The sequence below is a fragment of the Podarcis cretensis genome (assembly GCF_951804945.1).
Source record: "Podarcis cretensis genome assembly, chromosome: 4".
NCBI lineage: Eukaryota > Metazoa > Chordata > Lepidosauria > Squamata > Lacertidae > Podarcis > Podarcis cretensis.
The window spans coordinates 91,368,883-91,381,947 of NC_137173.1; positions in this window are offsets into that span (position 1 = coordinate 91,368,883).

The following is a 13,065-nucleotide window of genomic DNA, read 5'->3' on the forward strand; positions in this document are numbered from 1 at the left end:
GGGTCAGAATTTCAGGAAAAATCTGACTTTAGGCAATTCACTCAAAAATGGTGCCAAACGGTTGTAAATGCTCCCCTGAGAGGTTTGGAGTTCGAAACAGAAGGCTTTTTATCACAGCACAAGAAATCAGCCCTCGACAAGTTAAACGGCGGAAATAGATTTTTTTGAAAAAATCCCAATTCCCGGGGTCCGAATTTCAAGAAAAATCTGACTTTAGGCAATTCACTCAAAAATGGTGCCAAACGGTTGCAAATGCTCCCCTGAGGGGTTTGGTGTTCGAAACAGAAGGCTTTTTACCACAGGACAAGAAATCAGCCGTCGACAACTTAACCGGCGGAAAAATAATTTGTTGAAAAAATCCCAATACCCGGGGTCAGAATTTCAGGAAAAATCTGACTTTAGGGAATTCACTCAAAAATGGTGCCAAATGGTTGTAAATGCTCCCCTGAGAGGTTTGGCGGTCGTAACAGAAGGCTTTTTATCACAGGACAAGAAATCAGCCCTCGACAACTTAACCGGCGGAAAAAGATTCTTTGAAAAAAACCCAATACCCAGAGTCAGAATTTAAGGAAAAATCTGACTTTCGGCAATTCACTCAAAAATGGTGCCAAACGGTTGCAAATGCTCCCCTGAGAGGTTTGGAGGTCGAAACAGAAGGCTTTTTCTCAGCCCTCGACAACTTAACCGGCTGAAAAATAATTTTTTGAAAAAAATCCCAATACCCGGGTTAAGAATTTCAGGAAAAATCTGATTTTAAGCAATTCACTCAAAAATGGTGCCAAACGGTTGTAAATGCTCCCCTGAGAAGTTTGGAGGTCGAAACAGAAGGCTTTTTATCACAGGACAAGAAATCAGCCCTCGACAACTTAACCGGCTGAAAAATAATTTTTTGAAAAAATCCCAATACCCGGGGTCAGAATTTCATCAAAAATCTGACTTTAGGCAATTCACTCAAAAATGGTGCCAAATGGTTGTAAATGCTCCCCTGAGATGTTTGGTGGTCGAAACAGAAGGCTTTTTATCACAGGACAAGAAATCAGCCCTCGACAACTTAAACGGCTGAGAAATATTTTTTTGAAAAAATCCCAATACCCGGGGTCAGAATTTCAGGAAAAATCTGACTTTAGGCAATTCACTCAAAAATGCTGCAAAACGGTTGCAAATGCTCCCCTGAGAGGTTTGGTGGTCGAAACAGAAGGCTTTTTATCACAGGACAAGAAATCAGCCCTCGACAACTTAACCGGCTGAAAAATTAATTTTTGAAAAAATCCCAATACCCGGGTTCAGAATTTCAGGAGAAATATGACTTTCCGCAATTCACTCAAAAATGGTGCCAAACGGTTGCAAATGCTCCCCTGAGATGTTTGGCGGTCGAAACAGAAGGCTTTTTATCACAGGACAAGAAATCAGCCCTCGACAACTTAACCGGCGGAAAAAGATTTTTTTGAAAAAATCCCAATACCCGGGAACAGAATTTCAGGAAAAATCTGACTTTAGGCAATTCACTCAAAAATGGTGCCAAACGGTTGTAAATGCTCCCCTGAGAGGTTTGGTGGTCGAAACAGAAGGCTTTTTATCACAGGACAAGAAATCAGCCCTCGACAACTTAACCGGCTGAAAAATATTTTTTTGAAAAAATCCCAATACCCGGGGTCAGAATTTCTGGAAAAATCTGACTTTAGGCAATTCACTCAAAAATGGTGCCAAACGGTTGCAAATGCTCCCCTGAGAGGTTTGGCGGTCAAAACAGAAGGCTTTTTATCACAGGACAAGAAATCAGCCCTCGACAACTTAACCGGCGGAAAAAGATTTTTTTGAAAAAATCCCAATACCCGGGGTCAGAATTTCAGGAAAAATCTCACTTTAGGCAATTCACTCAAAAATGGTGCCAAACGGTTGCAAATGCTCCCCTGAGAGGTTTGGTGGTCGAAAGAGAAGGCTTTTTATCACAGGACAAGAAATCAGCCCTCGACAACTTAACCGGCTGAAAAATAATTTTTTGAAAAAATCCCAATACCCGGGGTCAGAATTTCTGGAAAAATCTGACTTTAGGCAATTCACTCAAAAATGGTGCCAAACGGTTGTAAATGCTCCCCTGAGATGTTTGGCGGTCGAAACAGAAGGCTTTTTATCACAGGACAAGAAATCAGCCCTCGACAACTTAACCGGCTGAAAAATAATTTTTTGAAAAAATCCCAATACCCGGGGTCAGAATTTCTGGAAAAATCTGACTTTAGGCAATTCACTCAAAAATGGTGCCAAACGGTTGTAAATGCTCCCCTGAGAGCTTTGGTGGTCGAAACAGAAGGCTTTTTATCACAGGACAAGAAATCAGCCCTCGACAACTTAACCGGCGGAAAAAGATTTTTTTGAAAAAATCCCAATAACCGGGGTCAGAATTTCAGGAAAATTCTGACTTTAGGCAATTCACTCAAAAATAGTGCCAAACGGCTGCAAATGCTCCCCTGAGAGGTTTGGAGGTCGAAACAGAAGGCTTTTTATCACAGGACAAGAAATCAGCCCTCGACAACTTAACCGGCTGAAAAATATTTTTTTGAAAAAATCCCAATACCCGGGGTCAGAATTTCAGGAAAATCTGACTTTAGGCAATTCACTCAAAAATGGTGCCAAACGGTTGTAAATGCTCCCCTGAGATGTTTGGCGGTCGAAACAGAAGGCTTTTTATCACAGGACAAGAAATCAGCCCTCGACAACTTAACCGGCTGAAAAATAATTTTTTGAAAAAATCCCAATACCCGGGGTCAGAATTTCAGGAAAAATCTGACTTTAGGCAATTCACCCAAAAATGGTGCCAAATGGTTGTAAATGCTCCCCTGAGAAGTTTGGCGGTCGAAACAGAAGGCTTTTTATCACAGGACAAGAAATCAGCCCTCGACAACTTAACCGGCGGAAAAAGATTTTTTTGAAAAAATCCCAATACCTGGGGTCAGAATTTCAGGAAAAATCTGACTTTAGGCAATTCACTCAAAAATGGTGCCAAACGGTTGTAAATGCTCCCCTGAGAGGTTTGGAGTTCGAAACAGAAGGCTTTTTATCACAGCACAAGAAATCAGCCCTCGACAAGTTAAACGGCGGAAATAGATTTTTTTGAAAAAATCCCAATTCCCGGGGTCCGAATTTCAAGAAAAATCTGACTTTAGGCAATTCACTCAAAAATGGTGCCAAACGGTTGCAAATGCTCCCCTGAGGGATTTGGTGTTCGAAACAGAAGGCTTTTTACCACAGGACAAGAAATCAGCCGTCGACAACTTAACCGGCGGAAAAATAATTTGTTGAAAAAATCCCAATACCCGGGGTCAGAATTTCAGGAAAAATCTGACTTTCGGCAATTCACTCAAAAATGGTGCCAAACGGTTGCAAATGCTCCCCTGAGAGGTTTGGAGGTCGAAACAGAAGGCTTTTTCTCAGCCCTCAACAACTTAACCGGCTGAAAAATAATTTTTTGAAAAAAATCCCAATACCCGGGTTAAGAATTTCAGGAAAAATCTGATTTTAAGCAATTCACTCAAAAATAGTGCCAAACGGTTGTAAATGCTCCCCTGAGAAGTTTGGAGGTCGAAACAGAAGGCTTTTTATCACAGGACAAGAAATCAGCCCTCGACAACTTAACCGGCTGAAAAATAATTTTTTGAAAAAATCCCAATACCCGGGGTCAGAATTTCATCAAAAATCTGACTTTAGGCAATTCACTCAAAAATGGTGCCAAATGGTTGTAAATGCTCCCCTGAGATGTTTGGTGGTCGAAACAGAAGGCTTTTTATCACAGGACAAGAAATCAGCCCTCGACAACTTAACCGGCTGAGAAATATTTTTTTGAAAAAATCCCAATACCCGGGGTCAGAATTTCAGGAAAAATCTGACTGTAGGCAATTCACTCAAAAATGGTGCCAAACGGTTGTAAATGCTCCCCTGAGATGTTTGGCGGTCGAAACAGAAGGCTTTTTATCACAGCACAAGAAATCAGCCCTCGACAACTTAACCGGCTGAAAAAGATTTTTTTGAAAAAATCCCAATACCCGGGGTCACAATTTCAGGAAAAATCTGACTTTAGGCAACTCACTCAAAAATGGTGCCAAACGATTGTAAATGCTCCCCTGAGATGTTTGGCGGTCGAAACAGAAGGCTTTTTATCACAGGACAAGAAATCAGCCCTCGACAACTTAACCGGCGGAAAAAGATTTTTTTGAAAAAATCCCAATACCCGGGCTCAGAATTTCAGGAAAAATCTGACTTTAGGCAATTCACTCAAAAATGGTGCCAAACGGTTGCAAATGCTCCCCTGAGAGGTTTGGAGGTCGAAACAGAAGGCTTTTTATCACAGGACATGAAATCAGCCCTCGACAACTTAACCGGTGGAAAAAGATTTTTTTGAAAAAATCCCAATACCCGGGGTCAGAATTTCAGGAAAAATCTGACTTTCGGCAATTCACTCAAAAATGGTGCCAAACGGTTGCAAATGCTCCCCTGAGAGGTTTGGAGGTCGATACAGAAGGCTTTTTATCACAGGACAAGAAATCAGCCCTCGACAACTTAACCGGCGGAAAAAGATTTTTTTGAAAAAATCCCAATACCCGGGGTCAGAATTTCAGGAAAAATCTGACTTTAGGCAATTCACTCAAAAATGGTGCCAAACGGTTGTAAATGCTCCCCTGAGAGGTTTGGAGGTCAAAACAGAAGGCTTTTTATCACAGGACAAGAAATCAGCCCTCGACAACTTAACCGGCGGAAAAAGATTTTTTTGAAAAAATCCCAATACCCGGGGTCAGAATTTCAGGAAAAATCTGACTTTAGGCAACTCACTCAAAAATGGTGCCAAACGGTTGCAAATGCTCCCCTGAGAGGTCTGGAGGTCGAAACAGAAGGCTTTTTATCACAGGACAAGAAATCAGCCCTCGACAACTTAACCGGCGGAAAAAGATTTTTTTGAAAAAATCCCAATACCCGGGGTCAGAATTTCAGGAAAAATCTGACTTTAGGCAACTCACTCAAAAATGGTGCCAAACGGTTGAAAATGCTCCCCTGAGAGGTCTGGAGGTCGAAACAGAAGGCTTTTTATCACAGGACAAGAAATCAGCCCTCGACAACTTAACCGGCGGAAAAAGAATTTTTTGAAAAAATCCCAATTTTTCAGGAAAAATCTGACTTTAGGCAATTCACTCAAAAATGGTGCCAAACGGTTGTAAATGCTCCCCTGAGAGGTTTGGTGGTAGAAACAGAAGGCTTTTTATCACAGGACAAGAAATCAGCCCTCGACAACTTAACCGGCTGAAAAATAATTTTTTGAAAAAATCCCAATACCCGGGGTCAGAATTTCATCAAAAATCTGACTTTAGGCAATTCACTCAAAAGTGGTGCCAAACGGTTGTAAATGCTCCCCTGATAGGTTTGGCGGTCGAAACAGAAGGCTTTTTATCACAGGACAAGAAATCAGCCCTCGACAACTTAACCGGCGGAAAAAGATTTTTTTGAAAAAATCCCAATACCCGGGGTCAGAATTTCAGGAAAAATCTGACTTTAGGCAATTCACTCAAAAATGGTACCAAAAGGTTGTAAATGATCCCCTGAGAAGTTTGGTGGTCGAAACAGAAGGCTTTTTATCACAGGACAAGAAATCAGCCCTCGACAACTTAACCGGCTGAAAAATAATTTTTTGAAAAAATCCCAATACCCGGGGTCAGAATTTCAGGAAAAATCTGACTTTCGGCAATTCACTCAAAAATGGTGCCAAACGGTTGTAAATGCTCCCCTGAGAAGTTTGGAGGTCGAAACAGAAGGCTTTTTATCACAGGACAAGAAATCAGCCCTCGACAACTTAACCGGCGGAAAAAGATTTTTTTGAAAAAATCCCAATACCCGGGGTCAGAATTTCAGGAAAAATCTGACTTTAGGCAATTCACTCAAAAATGGTGCAAAACGGTTGCAAATGCTCCCCTGAGAGGTTTGGCGGTCGAAACAGAAGGCTTTTTATCACAGGACAAGAAATCAAACCTCGACAACTTAACCGGCGGAAAAAGATTTTTTTGAAAAAATACCAATACCCGGGCTCAGAATTTCAGGAAAAATCTGACTTTAGGCAATTCACTCAAAAATGGTGCCAAACGGTTGTAAATGCTCCCCTGAGATGTTTGGCGCTCGAAACAGAAGGCTTTTTATCACAGGACAAGAAATCAGCCCTCGACAACTTAACCGGCGGAAAAAGATTTTTTTGAAAAAATCCCAATACCCGGGGTCAGAATTTCAGGAAAAATCTGAATTCACTCAAAAATGGTGCCAAAAGGTTGTAAATGATCCCCTGAGAGGTTTGGTGGTCGAAACAGAAGGCTTTTTATCACAGGACAAGAAATCAGCCCTCAACAACTTAACCGGCTGAAGAATAATTTTTTGAAAAAATCCCAATACCCGGGGTCAGAATTTCAGGAAAAATCTGACTTTCGGCAATTCACTCAAAAATGGTGCCAAACGGTTGCAAATGCTCCCCTGAGGGGTCTGGAGGTCGAAACAGAAAGCTTTTTATCACAGGACAAGAAATCAGCCCTCGACAACTTAACCGGCGGAAAAAGATTTTTTTGAAAAAATCCCAATTTTTCAGGAAAAATCTGACTTTAGGCAATTCACTCAAAAATGGTTCCAAACGGTTGTAAATGCTCCCCTGAGAGGTTTGGTGGTCGAAACAGAAGGCTTTTTATCACAGGACAAGAAATCAACCCTCGACAACTTAACCGGCAGAAAAAGATATTTTTGAAAAAATCCCAATACCCGGGCTCAGAATTTCAGGAAAAATCTGACTTTAGGCAATTCACTCAAAAATGGTGCCAAACGGTTGCAAATGCTCCCCTGAGAGGTTTGGAGGTCGAAACAGAAGGCTTTTTATCACAGGACAAGAAATCCGCCCTCGACAACTTAACCGCCGGAAAAATAATTTTTTGAAAAAATCCCAATACCCGGGGTCAGAATTTCAGGAAAAATCTGACTTTAGGCAATTCACTCAAAAATGGTGCCAAACGGTTGCAAATGCTCCCCTGAGAGGTTTGGTGGTCGAAACAGAAGGCTTTTTATCACAGGACAAGAAATCAGCCCTAGACAACTTAACCGGCTGAAAAATAATTTTTTGAAAAAATCCCAATACCCGGGGTCAGAATTTCAGGAAAAATCTGACTTTAGGCAACTCACTCAAAAATGGTGCCAAACGATTGTAAATGCTCCCCTGAGATGTTTGGCGCTCGAAACAGAAGGCTTTTTATCACAGGACAAGAAATCAGCCCTCGACAACTTAACCGGCTGAAAAATAATTTTTTGAAAAAATCCCAATACCCGGGGTCAGAATTTCATCAAAAATCTGACTTTAGGCAATTCACTCAAAAATGTTGCCAAACGGTTGCAAATGCTCCCCTGAGATGTTTGGCGGTTGAAACAGAAGGCTTTTTATCACAGGACAAGAAATCAGCCCTCGACAACTTAACCGGCAGAAAAAGATTTTTTTGAAAAAATCCCAATACCCGGGGTCAGAATTTCAGGAAAAATCTGACTTTAGGCAATTCACTCAAAAATGGTGCCAAAAGGTTGTAAATGATCCCCTGAGAGGTTTGGTGGTCGAAACAGAAGGCTTTTTATCACAGGACAAGAAATCAGCCCTCAACAACTTAACCGGCTGAAAAATAATTTTTTGAAAAAATCCCAATACCCGGGGTCAGAATTTCAGGAAAAATCTGACTTTAGGCAATTCACTCAAAAATGGTGCCAAACGGTTGCAAATGCTCCCCTGAGAGGTTTGGAGGTCGAAACAGAAGGCTTTTTATCACAGGACAAGAAATCCGCCCTCGACAACTTAACCGCCGGAAAAATAATTTTTTGAAAAAATCCCAATACCCGGGGTCAGAATTTCATCAAAAATCTGACTTTAGGCAATTCACTCAAAAATGGTGCCAAACGGTTGTAAATGCTCCCCTGAGGGTTTGGTGGTCGAAACAGAAGGCTTTTTATCACAGGACAAGAAATCAGCCCTCGACAACTTAACCGGCGGAAAAAGATTTTTTTGAAAAAATCCCAATACCCGGGGTCAGAATTTCAGGAAAAATCTGACTTTAGGCAATTCACTCAAAAATGGTGCAAAACGGTTACAAATGCTCCCCTGAGAGGTTTGGAGGTCGAAACAGAAGGCTTTTTATCAAAGGACAAGAAATCAGCCCTCGACAACTTAACCGGCGGAAAAAGATTTTTTTGAAAAAATCCCAATACCCGGGGTCAGAATTTCAGGAAAAATCTTACTTTAGGCAATTCACTCAAAAATGGTGCCAAACGGTTGCAAATGCTCCCCTGAGAGGTTTGGTGGTCAAAACAGAAGGCTTTTTATCACAGGACAAGAAATCAGCCCTCGACAACTTAACCGGCTGAAAATTAATTTTTTGAAAAAATCCCAATACCCGGGGTCAGAATTTCAGGAAAAATCTGACTTTAGGCAACTCACTCAAAAATGGTGCCAAACGATTGTAAATGCTCCCCTGAGATGTTTGGCGCTCGAAACAGAAGGCTTTTTATCACAGGACAAGAAATCAGCCCTCGACAACTTAACCGGCTGAAAAATAATTTTTTGAAAAAATCCCAATACCCGGGGTCAGAATTTCATCAAAAATCTGACTTTAGGCAATTCACTCAAAAATGTTGCCAAACGGTTGAAAATACTCCCCTGAGATGTTTGGCGATTGAAACAGAAGGCTTTTTATCACAGGACAAGAAATCAGCCCTCGACAACTTAACCGGCAGAAAAAGATTTTTTTGAAAAAATCCCAATACCCGGGGTCAGAATTTCAGGAAAAATCTGACTTTAGGCAATTCACTCAAAAATGGTGCCAAAAGGTTGTAAATGATCCCCTGAGAGGTTTGGTGGTCGAAACAGAAGGCTTTTTATCACAGGACAAGAAATCAGCCCTCAACAACTTAACCGGCTGAAACATAATTTTTTGAAAAAATCCCAATACCCGGGGTCAGAATTTCAGGAAAAATCTGACTTTCGGCAATTCACTCAAAAATGGTGCCAAACGGTTGCAAATGCTCCCCTGAGAGGTCTGGAGGTCGAAACAGAAGGCTTTTTATCACAGGACAAGAAATCAGCCCTCGACAACTTAACCGGCGGAAAAAGATTTTTTTGAAAAAATCCCAATTTTTCAGGAAAAATCTGACTTTAGGCAATTCACTCAAAAATGGTGCCAAACGGTTGTAAATGCTCCCCTGAGAGGTTTGGTGGTCGAAACAGAAGGCTTTTTATCACAGGACAAGAAATCAACCCTCGACAACTTAACCGGCAGAAAAAGATTTTTTTGAAAAAATCCCAATACCCGGGCTCAGAATTTCAGGAAAAATCTGACTTTAGGCAATTCACTCAAAAATGGTGCCAAACGGTTGTAAATGCTCCCCTGAGAGGTTTGGTGGTCGAAACAGAAGGCTTTTTATCACAGGACAAGTAATCAGCCCTCGACAACTTAACCGGCTGAAAAATAATTTTTTGAAAAAATCCCAATACCCGGGGTCAGAATTTCAGGAAAAATCTGACTTTAGGCAATTCACTCAAAAATGGTGCCAAACGGTTGTAAATGCTCCCCTGAGATGTTTGGCGGTCGAAACAGAAGGCTTTTTATCGCAGGACAAGAAATCAGCCCTCGACAACTTAACCGGTGGAAAAAGATTTTTTTGAAAAAATCCCAATACCCGGGGTCAGAATTTCAGGAAAAATCTGACTTTAGGCAATTCACCCAAAAATGGTCCCAAACGGTTGCAAATGCTCCCCTGAGAGGTTTGGAGGTCGATACAGAAGGCTTTTTATCACAGGACAAGAAATCAGCCCTCGACAACTTAACCGGCGGAAAAAGATTTTTTTGAAAAAATCCCAATACCCGGGGTCAGAATTTCAGGAAAAATCTGACTTTAGGCAATTCACTCAAAAATGGTGCCAAACGGTTGCAAATGCTCCCCTGAGAGGTTTGGAGATCGAAACAGAAGGCTTTTTATCACAGGACAAGAAATCAGCCCTCGACAACTTAACCGGCGGAAAAAATATTTTTTTGAAAAAATCCCAATTTTTCAGGAAAAATCTGACTTTAGGCAATTCACTGAAAAATGGTGCCAAACGGTTGTAAATGCTCCCCTGAGAGGTTTGGAGGTCGAAACAGAAGGCTTTTTATCACAGGACAAGAAATCAGCCCTCGACAACTTAACCGGCGGAAAAAGATTTTTTTGAAAAAATCCCAATTTTTCAGGAAAAATCTGACTTTAGGCAATTCACTCAAAAATGGTGCCAAACGGTTGTAAATGCTCCCCTGAGAGGTTTGGTGGTCGAAACAGAAGGCTTTTTATCACAGGACAAGAAATCAGCCCTCGACAACTTAACCGGCTGAAAAATAATTTTTTGAAAAAATCCCAATACCCGGGGTCAGAATTTCAGGAAAAATCTGACTTTAGGCAATTCACTCAAAAGTTTAGCCAAACGGTTGTAAATGCTCCCCTGGGATGTTTGGCGGTCGAAACAGAAGGCTTTTTATCACAGGACAAGAAATCAGCCCTCGACAACTTAACCGGCGGAAAAAGATTTTTTTGAAAAAATCCCAATACCCGGGGTCAGAATTTCAGGAAAAATCTGACTTTAGGCAATTCACTCAAAAATGGTGCCAAACGGTTGCAAATGCTCCCCTGAGAGGTTTGGAGGTCGAAACAGAAGGCTTTTTATCACAGGACAAGAAATCCGCCCTCGACAACTTAACCGCCGGAAAAATAATTTTTTGAAAAAATCCCAATACCCGGGGTCAGAATTTCAGGAAAAATCTGACTTTAGGCAATTCACTCAAAAGTGTGGCCAAACGGTTGTAAATGCTCCCCTGGGATGTTTGGCGGTCGAAACAGAAGGCTTTTTATCACAGGACAAGAAATCAGCCCTCGACAACTTAACCGGCGGAAAAATATTTTTTTGAAAAAATCCCAATACCCGGGGTCAGAATTTCATCAAAAATCTGACTTTAGGCAATTCACTCAAAAATGGTGCCAAACGGTTGCAAATGCTCCCCTGAGAGGTTTGGAGGTCGAAACAGAAGGCTTTTTATCACAGGACAAGAAATCAGCCCTCGACAACTTAACCGGCGGAAAAAGATTTTTTTGAAAAAATCCCAATTTTTCAGGAAAAATCTGACTTTAGGCAATTCACTCAAAAATGGTGCCAAACGGTTGTAAATGCTCCCCTGAGAGGTTTGGTGGTCGAAACAGAAGGCTTTTTATCACAGGACAAGAAATCAGCCCTCGACAACTTAACCGGCTGAAAAATAATTTTTTGAAAAAATCCCAATACCTGGGGTCAGAATTTCAGGAAAAATCTGACTTTAGGCAATTCACTCAAAAGTGTGGCCAAACGGTTGTAAATGCTCCCCTGGGATGTTTGGCGGTCGAAACAGAAGGCTTTTTATCACAGGACAAGAAATCAGCCCTCGACAACTTAACCGGCTGAAAAATAATTTTTTGAAAAAATCCCAATCAAAGGGGTCAGAATTTCATCAAAAATCTGACTTTAGGCAATTCACTCAAAAATGGTGCCAAATGGTTGTAAATGCTCCCCTGAGGGGTTTGGTGTTCGAAACAGAAGGCTTTTTACCACAGGACAAGAAATCAGCCGTCGACAACTTAACCGGCGGAAAAATAATTTGTTGAAAAAATCCCAATACCCGGGGTCAGAATTTCAGGAAAAATCTGACTTTAGGCAATTCACCCAAAAATGGTGCCAAACGGTTGTAAATGCTCCCCTGAGAGGTTTGGAGGTCGAAACAGAAGGCTTTTTATCACAGGACAAGAAATCTGCCCTCGACAACTTAACCGCCGGAAAAATAATTTTTTGAAAAAATCCCAATACCCGGGGTCAGAATTTCATCAAAAATCTGACTTTAGGCAATTCACTCAAAAATGGTGCCAAACGGTTGTAAATGCTCCCCTGAGGGTTTGGTGGTCGAAACAGAAGGCTTTTTATCACAGGACAAGAAATCAGCCCTCGACAACATAACCGGCTGAAAAATAATTTTTTGAAAAAATCCCAATACCCGGGGTCAGAATTTCATCAAAAATCTGACTTTAGGCAATTCACTCAAAAATGTTGCCAAACGGTTGCAAATGCTCCCCTGAGATGTTTGGCGGTTGAAACAGAAGGCTTTTTATCACAGGACAAGAAATCAGCCCTCGACAACTTAACCGGCGGAAAAAGATTTTTTTGAAAAAATCCCAATACCCGGGGTCAGAATTTCAGGAAAAATCTGACTTTAGGCAATTCACTCAAAAATGGTGCCAAAAGGTTGTAAATGATCCCCTGAGAGGTTTGGTGGTCGAAACAGAAGGCTTTTTATCACAGGACAAGAAATCAGCCCTCAACAACTTAACCGGCTGAAAAATAATTTTTTGAAAAAATCCCAATACCAGGGGTCAGAATTTCAGGAAAAATCTGACTTTCGGCAATTCACTCAAAAATGGGGCCAAACGGTTGCAAATGCTCCCCTGAGAGGTCTGGAGGTCGAAACAGAAGGCTTTTTATCACAGGACAAGAAATCAGCCCTCGACAACTTAACCGGCGGAAAAAGATTTTTTTGAAAAAATCCCAATTTTTCAGGAAAAATCTGACTTTAGGCAATTCACTCAAAAATGGTTCCAAACGGTTGTAAATGCTCCCCTGAGAGGTTTGGTGGTCGAAACAGAAGGCTTTTTATCACAGGACAAGAAATCAACCCTCGACAACTTAACCGGCAGAAAAAGATTTTTTTGAAAAAATCCCAATACCCGGGCTCAGAATTTCAGGAAAAATCTGACTTTAGGCAATTCACTCAAAAATGGTGCCAAACGGTTGTAAATGCTCCCCTGAGAGGTTTGGTGGTCGAAACAGAAGGCTTTTTATTACAGGACAAGAAATCAGCCCTCGACAACTTAACCGGCTGAAAAATAATTTTTTGAAAAAATCCCAATACCCGGGGTCAGAATTTCAGGAAAAATCTGACTTTAGGCAACTCACTCAAAAATGGTGCCAAACGA